Genomic DNA, 21,062 nt, shown 5'->3' with positions numbered 1-21,062 from the left:
GTGTACACGTGTGTGTGTGTACACGTGTGTGTGTGTGTACACGTGTGTGTGTGTGTGTACACGTGTGTGTGTGTGTACATGTGTGTGTGTGTGTGTACACGTGTGTGTGTGTGTACATGTGTGTGTGTACACGTGTGTGTGTGTGTGTACACGTGTGTGTGTGTGTACACGTGTGTGTGTGTGTACACGTGTGTGTGTACACATGTGTGTACACGTGTGTGTGTGTGTGTACACGTGTGTGTACACGTGTGTGTGTGTGTGTGTGTACACGTGTGTGTACACGTGTGTGTGTGTGTGTGTGTACACGTGTGTGTGTGTGTGTGTGTGTGTATGTACACGTGTGTGTGTGTGTGTACACGTGTGTGTGTGTACACGTGCGTGTGTGTCTACGTATACGTGTGTGTACGTGTCCCTGCGTGTCTACGTGTGCCTGCGTGTCTACGTGTGCCTGCGTGTCTACGTGTGCCTGCGTGTGTACGTGTGCCTGCGTGTGTATGTGTACGTGTGTGTGTCTACGCGTGTGTGTCTACATGTGTGTGTATACATGTGCCTACGTGTGTGTATATACGTGTGTGTGTACGTGTGTATACGTGTGTGTACGTGTGTGTACGTGTGTAGGGCAGGGAGGGTGGGGGCGAAGGGCAGGGAGGGTGGGGGCGAAGGGCAGGGAGGGTGGGGGCGAAGGACAGGGCCGGAGGGGGGAGGGTGAAGGGCAGGGCCGGGGGGGGGGGACAGGGCCGGGGGGGGGGTGAAGGGCCAGGGCGGGGGGGGGGGGGGGTGAAGGGCCAGGGCGGGGGGGGGGGTGAAGCGCCGGGCCGGGTGAAGCGCCAGGCCGGGTGGGGTGAAGCGCCGGGTGGGGTGAAGGGCCGGGCCGGGGGTGAAAGATCTCTTCCCGTGCGGTTACTTACCTCGCACCGGGCCGCGCTCCTCCTCGGGTTCCTCGGCGGTTCCCCCCGGCGATGCGGAGCTGAGACGCTCAGGTGAGGGGGGGTGTGGGCCGCGGCCCGTGCAGCTCCCGACAGAGACAGCTAGGCCTGAGAGCCGGAGCAGCGCGCGCGGGGATGGGGAGCTGGGGGCGCGGCCTCTAGGCCTGAAGGTGAGAGCGGCGACAGCGTGCTCTGGGGGGGGGAGCACCGGGAGAGCGGGTGAGCACCGGGAGAGAGGGTGCTCTGGGGGGGGGGAAGGGGGGAGCACCGGGGGAGAGGGTGCTCCGGGAGAGCGGGTGATGTTGAGGTCCCGCGGAGTGGTGATAGGGGGTAGTTCCGTTGTTGCGGGCCAGCGGCCAGGAAAGGGGGGGGGGGCGGACAGAGGGTGAGGACGGGGGTGAGGGGCTCCGGAGCAGCATCGTGCTGTGGATGTTCGGGTGAGTGGGGGGGGGTGAGGGGCTCCGGAGCAGCATCGTGCGGTGGATGGTGGGGGGGGGGGTGAGGGGCTCCAGAGGAGCATCGTGCGGTGGATGTATGGGTGAGGGGGGTGGGGTAGTTTTGGGTGTGCTCCGGGGATGTTCGGGTGAGGGGGGGGGGGTGTGATGGAGCATCGTGCGTTGTATGTTCAGCAGCGTGCGTTTGCTGTTGGTGTGAGGGGGGGGGGTGATGGAGCATCGTGCGTTGTATGTTTGGGTGAGGGGGGATGGTGATGGGCTGCAGTAGCGGGAGAGCTGTGGCGTGCGTTTGTAGTGTGCATGAGGTTGGGGGGGGTGATGGTGGAGGGGGGTGCATGAGGTTGAGGGGGGTGGTGGTGGAGGGGGGTGTTTGTAAGAGGCAGTGCGGTGAGTGTTAGGTGCTTAGAAGCATTCCCAAAGGTCACTGAGGGGTGGGACAATGTGGCAGTGGTGTTGGCCAAAGGCCAATGAGAGTCAGTGAGGGGTGGGACAGTGGGGTGAGGGGTGGGACAGTGTGGCAGTGGTGTTGGCCAAAGGCCAATGAGAGTCAGTGAGGGGTGGGACAGTGGGGTGAGGGGTGGGACAGTGTGGCAGTGGTGTTGGCCGAAGGCCAATGAGAGTCAGTGAGGGGTGGGACAGTGTGGTGAGGGGTGGGACAGTGTTGAGGTGGAGTGACAGGCCAAAGGTGCAATGCGATTGGCCCTAGGGACACAGGGCATGCAGACAAACATACAGACATTTCAGAAATATATAGTAGCTATACACACCACACATACATATATACACACCACACATATATATATATATATATATATATATATATATACACACCACACATACACACACATATATACATATATACACACACACACACACCACACATATATACACACACACCACACATATATACACACACACACACACACACACACACCCTGCAGCCCGTTTTTCACACACACACACACACACACACACACACACACACACACACACACACACACACACACACACACACACACACACACCCTGCAGCCCGTTTTTCACACACACACACACACAACACACACACCCTGCAGCCCGTTTTTCACACACACCCTGCAGCCCGTTTTTCTCACACACACACACACACACACCCCTGCAGCCCGTTTTTCACACACACACACACAACACACACACACCCTGCAGCCCGTTTTTCACACACACCCTGCAGCCCGTTTTACACACACACACACACACACACACACACACACACACACACACACACACACACACACACACACACACACACACACACACACACACACACACACACACACACACACACACACCCCTTGGTGCTGTCTGGTGGCTCTGCAGTTGCAATGCCGGGCAGGCTGCAGCCCCATTGGATGGGAGCGGTCACGTGACCGCTCCTCTGCTTCCCCTCAGAGATTTTTTTTTTTTTTTTTTTTAAATGAGCTAGCAGCCCTTGTTTCCCGCTGCTGGCGGCCCTGATCGCGGCGCCCCTCTAGCCAAGCCGCGGCGCACCAGGGCGCCGTGGCGCACCAGGGCGCCGCGGCGCACAGTTTGGGAAACACTGCTGTACCTGATTCGGCAGTCTGTGGTAGCAGACGTGAAGGTTTTGATAGCTGTGAAGCGTGGCCCCAGAGCGTTCCCAAAACTCAGTGAGGGGTGGGACAGTGTGGAAGTATTAGGGCATTGGTGTTGGACGCAGGCCAATGAGAGTTGTGCGGGGCGGGCATTGGACGCAGGCCAATGAGAGTCAGTGAGGGGTGGGACGCAGGCCAATGAGAGGTGTGCGGGGGCGGGCATTGGACGCAGGCCAATGAGAGTCAGTGAGGGGTGGGACAGTGTGGCATTGGTTTTGGACGTAGGCCAATGAGAGGTGTGCGGGGGCGGGCATGGCCTGAGCAGGAGTGACAGGCCCAAGGTCCAATGCGATTGACCCTTGGGACGCAGACATACAGTGATTTCACAAATATATAGTAGATATATATATAAAAAAAAAGAAATACAATATGCGCAATCACATAAAGACTAATAAATATTATAATTACACATATACTGGAGGGTATAGACCCTCACAATCTAACTTTCCCTGACTCAGTCTGCAGCCAAAAGGTCTACCGCTCCACGGGCTGGTAACGAAAGATTTCCCAAAAAGAATGACCTAGGCGCAAGTGGAGACAAGAAAAACAAACATAGGGTAATACGTTCTAACAATTTAGCCACCAGAAGGTACGATATGCACTCACAGCGTGTAGGATAAAATCAGGCCTTGTATCCACTCTGGGATCTGGAACAATTGTGACGAGTCCGTAACAAGCGTAATCTCGTGCGTAATATCACATGCAGGAAGAGAAGTAAAACGCAAATATAGTGTAACACAGTTTAATAAAAAATTAATTAATAAAAGGACAATAGGTAAAAAACTCACACTTTGTGAGTTGTCATAAAATGTTTGAGAACTCAGAATGTCTCACACTCATCAGGGGTTAATAACACTCTACAGATTTTTTCAACAGTCCTTGATGTTTTCCTTTGTGTGTTAGTGACCACTTAGGGAATTTGGCCGGTTAAATCAATATATAAACACTTAATGTCTGCACTGTGGGTACTGCCCAAAGTCTCCTTAATTGAAAGATAACACTCCGTCCATGCAGACCCCCGTGGGTCTCTCTATCTGCACCTAATGTGCTAGTAGTACTCACGGTACTTTCAGGTATACAGTGTTTTGTTTGATGTAGTTCCCAGACGTATATCCACTCTTCTCCTCCTCCGGCTGCTCCCGTTTTCCATGGCCGTCCTGTGACATGTCACAACGCGATGACGTCACTCCTTCTCGCGAGACTTCCTCCGGTCTCGCTGTTAGAGCGCTGTCACGGTCCTCTGCATTGAGACTTGTAACGCAGTGGTACAATGAAGCGGAGAGCCACCAAATCACCACCAACAACTCCCAAACTGCTGTCTGCTGCTCCTGAAAATTCTGTGTTCACTCTCCAATTGCTAAAAAACACGCCGAGTGCAATTGGAGAGTGAACACAGAACGTGTCACAGGACGGCCACGGAAAACGGGAGCAGCCGGAGGAGTAGAAGAGTGGATATACGGCTGGGAACTACATCAAACAAAACACTGTATACCTGAAAGTACCGTGAGTACTACTAGCACATTAGGTGCAGATAGAGAGACCCACGGGGGTCTGCATGGACGGAGTGTTATCTTTCAATTAAGGAGACTTTGGGCAGTACCCACAGTGCAGACATTAAGGGGCCTATGCAGAGAGCAGCGGTAAGGTGAATAGCGGCATTTTTTGGAGAGAAATGCCTTTAGAAAGGCAGGTACTGGCAAGTTTTAAAAAAAGCGCCATTTTTTTTTTTTTATTTGTGATTCTCGCCGCGCGACCGGCGAGAAACTAATTTTCCCCTGTTGTAAAAATGTCCCTATTCACAAAGGCGCGATCGCCATCTAGTGGCTGTTCATGCCAATAACATGGAGAGAAATTATACAATTTTCTCCGCCAACTAAAGTTGGCAAGAAGCAGGAGCTCGCCGGCTATAGGAAGAAAAAAAAACTGCGCGTTTTTTTTTTCCCCCTTTCAGCAGCGCGCATCTCCTTATTTAAAATTCTCCACATGCAGTAATGGTATAAATAGCTGATTTCGCCCATTTCTGCATATGGAGAATAAAACTCTCAATTAAACCAACCGTTTACTCCCCTCTCCAATTTTAAAAAGCGCTGCTCTCTGCATGAGGCCCTAAGTGTTTATATATTGATTTACCCGGCCAAATTCCTTAAGTGGTCACTAACACACAAAGGAAAACATCAAGGACTGTTGAAAAAATCTGCAGAGTGTTATTAACCCCTGATGAGTTGAGACAAAGTGTGAGTTTTTTACCTATTGTCATTTTATTAATTAATTTTTTATTAAACTGTGTTACACTATATTTGCGTTTTACTTCTCTTCATGCATGTGATATTACGCACGAGATTACGCTTGTTGCGGATTACAAGCTACTAGATGTTACGGACTCGTCACAATTGTTCCAGATCCCAGAGTGGATACAAGGCCTGATTATATCTTACACACTGTAAGTGCATATCATACCTTCTGGCGGTGAAATTGTTAGAACGTATTACCCTATGTTTGTTTTTCTTGTCTCCACTTGCGCCTAGGTCATTCTTTTTGGGATATATATATATACCCAGAATCCCTTGCTGCAGTGGAAGTGCTGTGTGCTGGTTGATAATGGTGAAAGGCGGGTTGCAGACCTGCCTAAGACATGCAAATGAGCATACAGTTGTATTTCCATTTGCTATATTCTTTGCTGTGGAGGGTTTTTGTCACTTTTTTTACTCACCATAACTTAACTATATATATATATTATATATATATATATATATATATATATATATATATATATATATATATATATATATATATATAATCAAAAAATAAATAGATGATACCGTTCTGTGGCTAACGAAATGCTTTTATTTGTGCGAGCTTTCGAGATATACTGATCGCTTCTTCCGGCGATGTTACAATGAATGAAGCAAGGGTATACTCTTAACATTCCAAGAGACACTGTCTTCAAGTATACCCCTGTATACCCCTATATAGTATACCCTAACACGGCACTGATACCTCTACATGAATATATATATATATATATATATATATATATATATATATATATATTCATGTAGAGGTATCAGTGCCGTGTTAGGGTATACTATATAGGGGTATACAGGGGTATACTTGAAGACAGTGTCTCTTGGAATGTTAAGAGTATACCCTTGCTTCATTCATATATATATATATATATATATATATATATATATATATATATATATATATATATAGAGGTATCAGTACCGTGTTAGCCGAGCTTCAATAATCAAAAAATAAATAGATGATACCGTTCTGTGGCTAACGAAATGCTTTTATTTGTGCGAGTTTTCAAGATACACTGATCTCTTCTTCCGGCGTTGTTACAGGAAGTAATACATTGAGAGTTACCTCTCGTTTTCAAGTATGTCCTGGGCATAGTTAATATGGCAAATAATACATGGTTACAAATACAGTTACATAAATGAACAGGGTATACATTATATACAATACATTGCATGCACAGTTAGAGAAGATGTATATTATAGGCTTAATAGATAGAGGTAGAAGGTAGAGCACTGCCAAAAAGGAGCAGAGGGCTGCGGCAAAAAATATATAACTATTTATTAAGCATATTAGCCAAAAGGACAGACACACAGAATTAAAACTCTTTTATCTATAATATATGCTACAGGACTTTGCAGTATTTTGTAGCATCAGCTTGGGGTTTTCCCCCTTTTTTTCTCTTGATCATATTATAGGCTTATGTAACAGTTACAGACCAGATTAAAATGTGAGACAGCCTTAGTTTTGAAAGAACTTAAACTGGTGGTGGATGTGAGAGTCTCCGGTAGGTTGTTCCAGTTTTGGGGTGCACGGTAAGAGAAGGAGGAGGGGCCGGATACATAGTTACAAAGTAGATGACGTTGAAAAAAGACATACCTCCATCAAGTTCAACCTATGCTAAATTTAGACAACAGATACTTTATCCTATATCTATACTTATTTGTTGATTCAGAGGAAGGCAAACAAAAAACCCCAGAGTCATACAGTATCATCCAATGATATCTCATAAGGGGAAAAATAAATTCCTTCCTGACTCCAAGAATTGGCAATCGGGTTAATCCCTGGATCAACATCCTTCCCATGTATACTCATTTGGTATATCCCTATATACCTTTCCTATCTAAAAAGATGTCCAACCTTTTTTTGAACAAATCTATTGTATCTGCCATCACAGTCTCCATGGGTAATGAATTCCACATTTTAACTGCCCTTACTGTAAAGAACCCTTTCCTTTGTTGCTGCTGAAATCTCCTTTCCTCCAACCTTAAGGGGTGGCCCCGAGTCCTTTGTACTGCCCGTTGGATGAATAGTTCTTTTGAATGGTCCTTGTATTGTCCCCGAATATATTTGAATATATAGTACTGCTGCGGCCGAGTTTATTCGAGCATTTGCCCGTTCTCGGCCGCAGCAGTAGCCTGGCGCGCGCCGGAGGGTGACGGGCGCGCGCCGAAGCAGCGGAAGAGCGCCCTCCGATCGGGGCGCTCTCCCTCCCGCTGCCGGGTCCGCCGGGTCCCCCGGAACCCCCTGCCGCCGTCCCCCACATCGCGGGACACCAGGGCTCCCTCGGGGAGCCCTGGACGCGCGTGCAGGGGGTGCAGGCTCCCGATGACGCATGACCGCGCGTCGGTGACGCGCGGCACGCCGAGGGGCGGCCACTAGCAAGCCGGGAAATCTCCCGGCTTGCGGATCTGGCCGATGAGCAATAAAGTGTGTCGGTAGTGTAGTTATCATATCCCCTCTTAGACGCCTCTTTTCTAATGTAAATAAATCTAATTTAGCTAGCCTCTCCTCATAAGTTAGATTGTCCATCCCCTTTATTAATTTGGTTGCTCTTCTTTGCATTCTCTCTAGTTCAATAATGTCTTTTCTTATGATTGGTGCCCAAAATTGTACTCCATATTTAAGGTGTGGTCTTACTAATGCTTTGTAACGGGGCATAGTCAGTATAGACAGAATTATCTAATACTAGAAGAACTGATTTGTTATAAATATATACTGTATATATATATATAATTTTTCTTTTTTTACTGCTTTAAAGTATCCCCATGAATTTTGAACAAACAAGCTATTTTAAACTCTAGTTTAAATTCTCTTCTCTCACTCTTACAGTTCTTGATGTTTATTGTTTTTGTCTTTTTTTTTAATCAGTTTTCTTCTTTCTATTTTTGCATTCAGATGTAATTTGCAGTAAACCAATCGGTGATCACATTGTGTTGAAACGGTTAAAGACTGTGCAGTCTTCAATCACATATTTATAGTTAGTTTCCTTCATTATTCCACTTGGCCTACACATGCCCATTTTCTTTTTGGACTAGTCTTGAAGAATGAATGAATGAAAATTGAACCAATCTCTCTTCACAATTATTACTGTTGCCGTAACCATCAGGGTCGCCGACAAGGAGGGACACTCGGGACTGCTGTCCCGGGCCCTGACAGGCAAGCAGCCTGACCTCCCTGCCGCAACTCTACAGCTCTCTCTCTGTGTGTAAATGTAAGGACCCGCGCTGCGGGGACTCCCGCTACCAGCGCCTCCTTACCTCTTCTCCCTGCTGCCTCTGATCCCCGGCAGCGTTCCCCCGGTCCTCTGCGTCTCCTCCGCGGCTGCTCCCACACTTCCGGGACGCGCGCATCACCCTTACGGGCGCGCATGGACTCAAGCTTCCCTTTTCTGGCGCCAGGAGCCTAACTTCGCCTCCTCCGTTGCGGCGCACGCATCGGCACGCTTTCCTGCCCCTGCTCCACCAGGACCGCCCCCAGCCTCTTCTCCTCTCAGGGCTTCCCTTGGACTGCACCTCCGCTCCTCCCTTTCCCCTGATAGGTCCCAGCCCACTATTTAGTCTCCCCTCACCATTACCACATTGCTCTGCATAGCTTCTGTACCTTGGTGATGTCTGCTTCTGCTTGGCTCTCTTGTGTTGCAGTCCCTGTTCCTGTCCCTGGATTCTCTGCTGACCTCCCTGGATTTTGACCTTTGGCTTTGGACTTCGACCACGCTCCTCTCTGGACCCCCTTGGATTTGGCTTTGGACTCTCTACCTTGCAGTCTTCTATATCCCTTGGACTCGGCTTACGGACCCCTACTACGCTGCTCTCTCCACTCCACAATCCAGGCTTACGGACACTCTACCACGCTGCTCTCCCTACACCTTGACCATTGGCTTACGGACTTTACCCTTCTACGCTGGAGTTGGCAAGTACTGAACTCTTTCTATTATTGTTCCCTGGACCAGCTACGCTACTTCCACACTCTGGCCGTGCCCCCGTTTACTGTTAGGTGTGTGGTATTTCTCCCTTCCACATCAGTCCCGGGGTCTCGTCTGGCTTGTGGGCAGGCCGAGCGTTACAGTGAAGGAAATACAGGCCCTACTCTATCCTGGGGCTGCCCCCATTTGTCCCTCCCCTCCCTCCTTGCCTGTAGGACAGGAGGGCCCTCTACTTCCCACGACACCATCCATCTAACCCTCCCTTAAGCTCCGTGGGCCTGCAGGGCTCTGTCTTGTACTGGGCATGCTGCTCCAGTTAAGCCCAAATGCCTTAGACCCCCAAATACCACCCTCCCAGGCCCCAAGGTAAGGGTTTATATGTATTTTTTTTATATATGCATCGGTGCTTTATTTATATGCTTTGGGGCTTTTTTTATATATATTTTTTTATATGTACAGTATAGGGTCTTTTTATATGTATGTAAGGCTTTTTTATATGGTTTGGGGTCTTTTTTAAATGTATTGTTTTTTTATATGTATTGTTTTTTCTATGTTTTTTTTTTTTTTTAATGCATTGGACTTTTTTATATATTTTTTTTAATATGTAATTTTTTTTATATGTATGGGTTTTCTGTATATATATATTTTTTATATGTATTGTTTTTTTCTATATGTATTGGGGCTTTTTTATATGCATTAGGGCTATTTTTAATATGCATTGGGGTCTTTTTTTATATGCATTTGTTTTTATATGTACCGGGAAATCTGTCGGCGGTCCTGGTTACCATACTTAGGAACTATTGCTTCGTCTTCCTGCTGGGCACCAATCTTTGCATTGAAATCTCCCATAATGATCATAATTTCCTTTGTTGTTAAATTGGTTAGTATTTCATGGTAGATGTCTTCTACTTCAGTTTCCGTGATTTTAGGGCATACACTTAATTAAGCAGAGAGTGTAGAGCAGGCCTGCACAACTTGTATAGTGAGAAGGGCCGAACTGCTCCAATGAAAACAGTTTGGGGCCGCACGGGTAAAATCATCATCATCATCATCATCATCATCATCATCCTCATCATCCTCATCATCCTCATCATCATCATCTATCTACCCCCGCACCCATCATCATCATCATCATCATCATATATCTACCCCAGCACCCTTCATCATCATCCTCATATCTCTCACAAAAAACCCTCATCATCAACCTTTGCGAGACTCCCCATCGATCTCTCATACCCCCACCTCTCCCCCTCACCCACACACATAATACCCCCCCTGCACACCACACACATCCCACCCCCTGCACCTCACATCTCTCTCCCTCCTGCACCTCACATCTCTCTCCCCCCCTGCACCTCACATCTCTCTCCCCCCCTGCACCTCACATCTCTCTCCCCCCCCCCGCACCTCACATCTCTCTCCCCCCCTGCACCTCACATCTCTCTCCCCCCTGCACCTCACATCTCTCTCCCCCCTTGCACCTCACATCTCTCCCCCCAACCCATTTCTGCAGACCCCCCAACCCATTTCAGCAGCCCCCCCAACCCATTTCAGCAGCCCCCCCAACCCATTACAGCAGCACCCCAACCCATTTCAGCAGCCCCCCAGCCCATTTCAGCAGCCCCCCAGCCCATTTCAGCAGCCCCCTGCCCATTTCAGCAGCCCCCCAACCCATTGTAGCAGCCCCCCAACCCATTTCAGCAGCCCCCCAGCCCATTTTTTTTTTTTAAATATCTTTCCTTTATTGGTGTCATACAGCGGGTAGGTACATGTTACAGAAACTGGTTAACAAGCCAATTTGTATATACGGCGCAGTACATGCACATTACATGGGAGAGGTAAGCGACACACAATAATCCCTTTTCCTTTTTTCAGTGATGAAAAGAAGAGGGGGAGACAAAGGAAGGGTGGATAGTTGGGAACGACTTTGGGAAGAGAGAGGGGGAGGACGGGGGGGGGGGTGGGGAAGGATTTTGAGGTTCGTTGGTCGGGGGGGGGGATGGGTGTTGCTGTAAGGTTTATGTGGGGGTTGGTAGTCCTGGCCAAGGTTCCCAGACTGAATAAAATTGTGGGGTTTTCTGTTTCAACATTGCCGTCAGTTTTTCCATAGTCATAATTCCGTCTATCCTAGAGATCACTGTCCTTCTGGAGGGGGCTTTAATTTTCTTCCACGCCGCCGCAACACAGCATCTCGCAGCCGTCAATATTGCCGCTGTGAGTCTGGCAGCAGGGGCAGGGAGGTTGTCAATTGGTTTTCCCAGCACGTAGGTCAGCGGGTCCAGGGGTATTTCTATATCCAGGGTCTCGGTCAGGAGGCCCTGGATCCGGGACCAGAATCTTTGGATCTCCGGGCATGTCCACCAAATATGGGACATGTCCCCCCTTTGACCACAACCTCTCCAGCATTCATCTGAAGTGCCTGGGTAGATTTGGCTCAGTCTACTCGGGGTCAGGTACCAGTGAAATAATATTTTATAGATGTTTTCTTTTGTGACGGAACAAATTGATGTTTTGGTGGCTGCCTCCCAGATATCCTCCCAGTCCTCAAGGTCCAAGTTGGTATTTAGAGCTTCGTTCCATTTCTGCATATACAGGTGATTGGGGGGGGGCTGGGATGCCTCGAGCGTTTTATATATCTCTGATATGAGGCCCTTTTGGTATTCGCCTTTGAGGCAGAGGGTCTCGAATCTGGAGCGCGGCGGGAACTTTAGGGTAGGGGACTGGGTTCTAAGGAAGTGTCGAAACTGTAGGTATTGGAATGTGGGTAAATCGGGGGACGAAAATTTAGCTCTTAGTTCCAGGAGGGGCATGGCCTCGTCTTTTTCCAGCAAATCCGCAACCACTCTGATGTTTAAGCCTTGAAATTGGCTGAATTGGGTTCGGGCACACCCGGGTGGGAAGTCCGGGTTTCCGAATAAGGGGGTCAATTGAGAGGGGGTTGAAGCTAGGCCGTATTTCCCTTTGGTTTTTAACCATGTCGACCACGTGCATCTCATAGCCCCGAGGCCAAGTCTCAACGATTTCTTGTTTTTGTGGGATGGGGACCACAATAGAGTTGGGAGGGTGTTCGGGGACGCGTGGTGTGTCTCTATCTCCAGCCAACAATTGGAGGTGGGGGGGCTGTTCCATACTACCGCCTGCCTCAATTGGGCTGATTGGTAGTATCGGAGTATGTCCGGTGCCCCCAGGCCCCCTCTCGTCCTCGAGGCCAAGAGTACTGACCGTGGGGCCCTGGCTCTCCGTTGTTGCCAAATAAACCTTAGGATATGGGCCTGGATATTCCTCAGTTCTGCTAATGGTACAGGGACGGGGAGGGTCTGAAAGAAGTAGAGTAAACGGGGTAGGATATTCATTTTGGTGGATACTATTCTTCCGAACCAGGAGATCTGGTGGGTTAGCCAGGTCTCTAGATCTTTTAAGATTTGGCGGAAGAGGGGGGGGGTAGTTAATTTGGTATAATGAGTTATATGAGCTCGCTATTTTAATTCCAAGGTACTTGATATGGGAACTATTCCATTTGTATTTAAATTTCTTTTGTAGGGCTGATCAAACGGGGTTCGGTAGGGAGATGCTGAGCGCCTCCGACTTGTCAGTATTGACTTTATAGTCTGACAGTTGGCCAAATTCGTTGAGGAGTTTTTCTAGGTTAGGGAGGGAGGTGAGGGGGTCTAACATGGTGAGGATTATGTCATCGGCGAACAGGGATATTTTGTATTCCCTGTCTCCGATTGGGATACCTTTAATAGTGGGTTCAGTTCTAATTCGGGCGGCCAGGGGCTCTATGGATAGGGCGAAAAGTAAAGGGGAGAGGGGGCAGCCTTGTCTAGTGCCGTTTTGTATTTTTATTGGGTTGGAGCGGCCTCCCGGGAGTTTTAGTAGGGCTGTTGGGTTAGTATAGAGGGCCCGTACGCCAGCAAGAAATGGTCCGGAGAAGCCGAATTGGCTCATCGTTTGGTCGAGGTAGGACCATCTGATGCGGTCAAAGGCCTTCTCCGCGTCGAGGCTTAGTATCAGGGCCTGGGATTGTTTGAGGTGCACGTGGTCTATTATATCAATAATTTTGCGGGTGTTGTCAGAGGCCTGTCTTCCTGACACAAATCCCACCTGGTCTATATGAATAGTCTTGGGAGAATAGGATTCAGCCTGTTTGCGAGAATTTTGCTGAAAAGCTTGAGGTCGGAGTTTAGCAGGGATATTGGGCGGTAGCTGCCGCATTGAAGTGGGTCTCTGCCCTCTTTATGTATAATAGCCAGATTGGCTGCTGACATAGTGTCTGGGATCTGTTGATCCTGCATGAAGGAATTGTACATTTCTAGGAGATGAGGGGACAGGGGGCCTACAAATTTTTTATAATAACCGTTGGTGAATCCATCCGGTCCAGGTGTTTTAGCTATTTTAAGTGAGGATATTGCTTTTTTTAGTTCCTCTTGAGTTATTTTCTTATTTAAGAACTCGAGTTCTTCTTGTGTGAGGGATGGGAGGTTACATTTGGTTAGGTAGTCGGAGGTATTTTTGGCGTTATCCTTTGGGTGGCCAGTGGGGGGAAGGTTGTAGAGATCCGTGTAGAACTCTGCAAACTCACTTGCGATATCTTTCTCATTATAAGAGATTAGACCGCTTTTAGTCCTGATCTTTGTGATCTGGGTCTTTGCTTTCATGCCTCTTAATTTGGAGGCCAGAAGTTTGTCCGCTTTGTTGCCCCTATCGTAAAACCGCTGTTTGGTCCATTTCAGGGCTCTCTCTACCTCGTCAAGTTGAAGCAATTTTAGGTCGGATCTCGCTTTCTCGAGTGCTCTGAGCACCTTTTTCGATAGGGATAGCTTGTGTGAGCGCTCTAACGCAAGAATTTTATCAGTAAGTTCATTCTGGGCTTTCTGTTTAAGTTTTTTCTTGTAGGAGGCTATTGATATGAGTTCCCCTCTGATGGTGGCTTTGTGGGCCTCCCATAGAGTTGCTGCCGAAGGTACTGAGCCTTTGTTTATTTGGAAAAAGGTGAGCAGTTTTTGCTTAATTGTTTTGACTACTTGTGGGTCGTTGAGAAGCGAGTCGTTAAGTTTCCAATTATATGTTAATGACTTGACGAAAGGCAGAGAGAGGGTGAGTGCGATAGGGGCATGGTCGGACCACGTTATTGGGCCTATTTCGGAGTGGGAGGATGCCTGGAGAACATTATTGGTGCCTAGAAAATAGTCGATCCTCGAGTAAGACTGATGGGGGGTTGAGTAGAAGGAGTAGTCCCGCTCATCCGCGTGCTGGGCCCGCCAAATATCTGTCAGAGAGTACTCTCTGAGGATATCTTGGAATTTTTGGGCTTTTGTCTGTAGTTGGGTGGAGTATGGGGCAGTAGTTTGACCTGATCTGTCATGGTCTGGACTAAGTACCATATTTACGTCTCCGACAAGGAGAAGGGAGGAGAGCGTCGATTGGTCGAGAGTGCTAAGGAGGTTCTGTAGGAATTGAGTTTGGTTGGCGTTTGGGGCATAAATATTAAGGATAGCTATGGGGGAGCCTGAGAGCGTGCCTTGGAGTAATATATATCGTCCCTCGGGATCTTTGGTTATCAGCGTCGGGGCAAATGGTATATTGTTTTTAATCAGGATGGCCACCCCTCTTTTCTTGCTGGGGGAGGAAGCAAAAAACGCTTGGGGGTACGTGTGGTTAAATGTGTTTGGTGGGTCTGTGTTGTTATAATGGGTTTCTTGAATGCAAATTATATCACCTTTAGTCTTTTTGAATTCTTGGAGGGCTAATTTGCGTTTGCGGACCGAGTTAATGCCTTTGACGTTCAAGGAGATAATTTTGATCGACGCCATTAGTGGGGGGGGGGTCTCGGGGATAAGCCCCTGTCCCTGAGTTATTCCCATGTCAGGGTTGATTTGAGCGTCGGGGTGCATGTGCGGGGGGAAGTTTCTGGTTTTCCCGCGGGGGGTGCTGGGGGAGGGCCGACGGGGGGAGGATGGGGTGGGGGGGGAGAGAGGGAGGGGGGGGAAGACACAAGAGGACAAGAAAGAGAGTGGGCTATCCTGGAGCCCGAAAAAGGTTCCTCTTGACATTCTAGTGTCAAGGGGTTGGGGTGCAAAAAGACCCCTAGGAGAACTTTCGGGGCGTCACTCACGGACCGCAGCCAGTAAGAAGGGTCCGGCGCCCCCATCCTATTGCTAGTAGGGGGGGGGGGGGAGGGTCCTAAGTAAGGAGGGAGAACTCTGGTTTACGAAGGCCTTACTCTCCTACGGTTAGTACTATAACTGATCTTTTACATCCTTTGCGAACATTGTTTCCTTTTTTGTGTTACGTTCTTGTTTCCCCGGGGGGGGGGAGGGGGGGGGAGGGGGGGAAGAGGAGGGGGAGGGGGGGAAGAGGAGGGGGAGGGGGGGGGGGAGGAGGAGGGAGAGGGGGGGGGAGGGGGAGGAGGGGAGGGGGGGGAGGAGGAGGGAGGGGGGGAGGGGGAGGGAGGGGGGGGGAGAGGGAGGGAGGGGGGGGGAGGGGGGGGGAGGGGGGGGAGAAGGGAGGGGGGGGAGGAGAGTTGGGGGAGGGGGGGGTCTGGTGTTTATAGTTTGCACTGGTAGGGCAGCGTTACTCTTTAGTGGGGGTATGTCCTCTGGTTGATTCCCACATTAACCTTGTGATTGTACATTGATATACAGTAAGCAAAGGTGGATATACATGCAATATTTCGGTTTTGAGGGGGGGAGGGGGGGGTAGGGGAGAAAGAGGGGGGGGTGAGAGGGGGGGGTAGGGAGGGGAGGTGTGGTGAGAGGGGGAGGAGGGAGGAGGGGGGGATGGGAGGGGGGGGCGGGGAGTTGGGAGCATATAGGATACACATAGTTGGCAGCTGGTTTCAACATTACTCTCGGGGGGAGTTCCATTCCCAGGCCGGGGTCACTTTTATACATTGCTGTTTGGCTATGCATTTATACATTGATATGTAGCATTACCGGTTGGTTTGACATAAGACATTTCTCCTCTAGGGGGGGGGGGGAGGGAGGGGGGGAGGGGGGAGGGAGGGGGGGGAGGGGGGGGGAAGGGGGGGGGGGGGAGGGGGGGTTTGGGGGGGAGGGAGGGGGGGGAGGAGGAGAGGGGGGGGGAAGGGGGGGGGTCTGGTGTTTATAGTTTGCACTGGTAGGGCAGCGTTACTCTTTGGTGGCGGTATGTCCTCAGGTTGATTCCCACATTAACCTTGTGATTGTACATTGATATGCAGTAAGCAAAGGTGGATATACATGCAGTATTTCGGTTTTGAGGGGGGGGAGGGGAGAGAGAGGGGGGGGAGAGGGGGGGGGGAGAGGGGGGGGGAGAGGGAGGTAGGGAGGGGAGGTGTGGTGAGAGGGGGAGGAGGGAGGAGGGGGGGATGGGAGGGGGGGTGGGGAGGTGGGAGGAGGGGGGGATGGGAGGGGGGGTGGGGAGGTGGGAGCATATAGGATACACATAGTTGGCAGCTGGTTTAAACATTACTCTCGGGGGGAGTTCCATTCCCAGGCCGAGGTCACTCTTATACATTGCTGTTTGGCTATGCATTTATACATTGATATGTAGCATTACCGGTTGGTTTGACATAAGACATTTCTCCTCTAGGGGGGGGGGGGGAGGGAGGGGGGCAGGTGGGGGGGAGGGGGTTGGAGGGAGCATACATTATTCGTGACCGTGACATTTTATTTAAACATTGCTCTCGGGGGGAATCTCATTCCTAGGCCTAGGGGTCCCTTGCATTATGTCTTTTTCATCTAGTCAGTCAGTAGTTGGTCATACATTGGCATATAACCATACAGGCTGGATAAACATAGTACCGATGTTTAAGCATAGTACAGGTCTTCTCTTGGGGGGAGGGGGGTAGGTGGGGGGGGGGAGGAGGGTAGGTGGGGGGGGGGGAGGGCTGAAAGCTATCCGTGGGGGGGGGGGGGGGGGCGGGAGGGACACTTGGGGGGTTATCTAACATAGTAATTTGTCTGATTAGTGAGGGGGGGGGGGCATAGTGTATATAGCCTTTTGTAGCATTTGGGAATTATCACTGAGGTGGGGTTAGTTTCGTGCCGGGATGTTGTTTGGAGGTGTATGGTTGAATCTTGAGGCTTATATGATGTGTCAATTGCTGTGATGTGAGCTGTTGTGTCTGGTGCTACTCCGGTTCTGTTCAGGGGGGGGGGGAGGGGGTGGGGGGAAGTATACGGGGCGGAGAGGGGTGAAGGGGGGGGCAAGGGGAGACAAGGGGGTTCAGGGGGGGGACCATACAATTGCGGGTTCAGTTGGGAGCCTTATAATTCTGGGGGGGGAGTTTCAGTAGGGGTGTTCAAGTGGGTCTAGATCTTGTACACTTATATCCTCGTTTTGGCGGTAAGAGGGGAGAGGGGGGGTAACTCGGGGGGTCGTGGAAAACCAGAGAGGTAGGATATCTTATATACCTTTGGGGAATATCGGGGTACATCATAAGGGGAGAGAGAGAGGGGGGGGGAAGTTTCTGTTTATACAACCTGCCCCCTGTGGAAGAGGGGGGGGGGGGGGAAAGGGTGGCTCCGGGAACGAATCCTGGGTTGCAGTGTCCATAACAGGAGTCTCTGGCTCTGGTATCTTGGCGTGCGGGCACATTGAGTCAGGAATCCAGGGCACTTCATGCTCGTCAGGAGCACCGACCAGGTGTGCCTGTGTAGGTGTGCAGCAGCTTACCCGCGTCTCCGGAGCCCGGATCTTCGTTGGTGCAGCTCTGGAGCACGTAAGTGTCACGAGAGGACCGCGCCCGGGGAGGAGCAGCGCGGATGCCGTTTCCTCCCGTTGCAGTCCGAGACACCATGGGTGGGGCCTCTATTCCCCTCGGTCTCGGGGAGAGGCAGAAAAAGGTGAGTGGACGTTTTACTCGTGGGGGGACGGGGGGTAGGAGAGGGCTTTGGGTAGATAGTGGCGGGGGGGGGGGGAGGGAAGAGAGGAGGGGGGAGAGTGGTGAGGAGTGGAGGGGGGGGGGGACTGGAGGGGGGGGGGGACAGGGGGGGGGGGCGGGGAGGGGGAGATAGTTCGTGGGGTGGGAGTTGGGGGCCTCTCGGGGCCAGAGGGGTGCTTTGTGCACTGAGGGTTCTTGCGTTGGGTGCTTGCTGTTATCTTCAGGGCCTCTGGGTCCGCGTGGGATGACTGTGGGGGCCTCTTGTGTTTTTCTTGGGCCTCGTAGTTGCCTGGATCATCCGGGTTCACCGTTGCCGCTGGCTCGCCAGTCTCTCCGATGTTCGGGGGGCTTCTTGTGGGGGCGTCTCTGACGTCTCCTCGGTATTAGGGCGGCTGCTCTTCTGTGGTGGGAGAGGGATCCCTAGCGCTTTCAGGAAGTTTTTAGCGCCTTCAGGGGTTGTCACTGTGTGGTGGCGGCCATTACGGAGCACCACTAATTTGAAGGGGAACCCCCAGCGATACTTTACCCACTGGTCTCTGAGGTAGGAGGTAAGTGGGCGCAGCGCGTTTCTTTTATTCATTGTTATCTGGGAAAGGTCGTTGTAGAGTTGGATTTGTGCCCCGTCCATGGACACAGTCCTCATTTCTCTGGCCGCCGCCATGATGCGGTCTTTAGCAGAGTATGTGTGCATTCTCAGCACCACATCTCTGTGTCGATTTGGGTCCGATGATTTCGGGGCCAGGGCTCTGTGGGCACGGTCCGTGTGCAGGTCATGATCTGATAGATCAGGGACGAGCTGCAGAAAGAGTCTGCGGAGGAATGGTTGGAGTTCTTCGTGGGAGATAGTTTCTGGGATGTTTTTGAGGCGGATGTTTTGCCTTTGCTCCCTGTTCTCCATGTCCTCTAATTTGTCCTGTATATGCTGAATCGCCTCTCCACATCTCAGTACTTCTTCGCGTGTCTCAGCCTGTTCATTTGAGGCTACCTCCATCTTAACCTCCAGGTCTTCCGTCCGCTCCGTCAGTGCTTCTACTTCTGCCCGGATGGTTTGGAGGGCCTTTTCCGTGTCCTCCTGAACTCCCCTCCTCATTTTAATAATTAGGGCATCAAAAAAGTCTTTATTTAGGACGGGGGGATCTGAGTCAGTCGGGCTCTGTCGGCCGCTGCGCACCTCGTGCTCCGGTTCTTCTCCGGCGCCATCTTGCTCCTCGGAGCTGATCTCAGCTAGGCGTTGCGCCGGAGCGAAGAACTTGGTGACGGGGCATTGACTCTTCCTCTGCGGCTTCCCTGCCATCTCTTCAGAGTGAGTTCTCGGGGTGGGATCGATTTTCGGGGGGTTTGGAGTGGGGAATGAGCTTATTCTATTATTTATATTGGTGAGGGCGCCGGGAGCTCTTCCACTAGCAGACCATCGGCTGTGACGTCACCGGAAGTCTGCCCCCCAGCCCATTTCAGCACCCCCCACCCATTTCAGCAGCCCCCCAACCCATTTCAGCAGCCCCCCAACCAATTTCAGCAGCCCCCCAGCCCATTTCAGCAGCCCCCTGCCCATTTCAGCAGCCCCCCACCCATTTCAGCAGCCCCCCAACCCCTCATGGATGAACAACCCCCCCCATGTTACCTGATGGCGGCGGCAGCAGCAGCAGCAGCAGCAGAAGCAGAGGTGGTGGCGGCGGCGGCGGAGGCAACAGAGATGGTGGCAGGGAGAAGCGCGAGGGATGCGTGCTCTAGCAGCAGACCCCGGAAGTTCCGGGTCGCGCTACACTGCTAGAGCGGGAGAGGGGGTGGGGAGCGCGCTGTCACACACTTTCTTCCCTACCAGGGTAGGGGGGTGAAGTGGGGGGGGTTGGAGGGAGCCATCGCTTGCCGCACAGGGTGTCCCAGCGGGCCGCATGCGGCCCGCGGGACGTATGTTGTGCAGGCCTGGTGTAGAGATACAGGGAATGGAAGAGAGATACAGGGAAAGTAAGAGGAGTCTATCAGGCATATTGAAATAAAAATGTGAATTTTGAATCCTCCCAAAAACATTTTTCTTCTGATTTTTCTGGTACTCAAATTATTTTTGGGATCGCCCTATAATGGACTGATATGTCAATAGGTATCTGCTTTAGAGCCCAGTGAGACCTTCATCTTTTCTTCTTACTTCACTAAGACCATCAACTTTTTAAAGCTTTTTTTTCGAGTTCTTGCAGTGGTGCTTTACTGGAGAGTGTTCGGCAGTTGTAGGTAGCCAGATTGAGATTGGAATGACATATTTTGTTTAACCTCCTTGGTTTTAACCATTCTTAGCACCCTCTGCCTACATGACTTCTTTCTGAGCACTGTTAAGCCCAGGGAAATCCTGCCTCTGGAGAATGAAGATTGCTTTTCAGTTTATTCCATATTCTTGGCCCCAGGCTCCTGACACCTCCTCCCGATTGGCTGCTGTTTGATAATGCAGCCAATCAGGAGGATGTGTCAGGAGCCTGGGGGGGGGGGGGGGGCAAGAAATGGAGGAAACATCCTCGGAGCACACAGCTTAGTTCACCTACACGGCAGGATCAAAATGAGCTCTGGAAGGGAGGGTGGCAGCTCTTTACATAGACCTCTGCCTCCATATGAAACTATGGAGAAAGGCTGCCAACCAAGCAGAGCCTGGATGCTACATGCTGGCCAATCAGTGCATGGATGCAACATGGGCCATTCACAGAGTGAGCTACATCAGGGTCGTGGGACATTCAAACTATTCACAGGGTATGCAAGGGGCTACTCAGTACATTAAAACCAGGCAGCTCTGGGGTCTGGTGGCCAGATGAGCCCCAGGGATAAATAGATAGGGGCCAGAGACCAGGTTTAAGCTTTATTTCACTGGTCCCTGGGCTCCTTTCCTTCACAGTCCCCATTCAGGATGTTTAAAGCGACACACTGTCCTAGATGCCCAAGATGCCGGGCACTCAA

At 50.7% G+C, this 21,062-nt stretch overlaps 1 protein-coding gene across 1 annotated transcript in view; it reads left to right on the top strand.

The window, feature by feature from the left end:
* LOC142498735 (cytochrome P450 2G1-like) overlaps positions 1-21,062 on the top strand; it is an 86,520-nt gene that overhangs the window by 42,495 nt on the left and 22,963 nt on the right. The window lies entirely within an intron of this gene.

The sequence above is a fragment of the Ascaphus truei genome, chromosome 7 (assembly GCF_040206685.1).
Source record: "Ascaphus truei isolate aAscTru1 chromosome 7, aAscTru1.hap1, whole genome shotgun sequence".
Taxonomy (NCBI): Eukaryota; Metazoa; Chordata; class Amphibia; order Anura; family Ascaphidae; genus Ascaphus; species Ascaphus truei.
The sequence above is the reverse complement of the archived record's forward strand: the minus strand, read 5'-3'. Positions and strand labels throughout refer to the sequence as shown.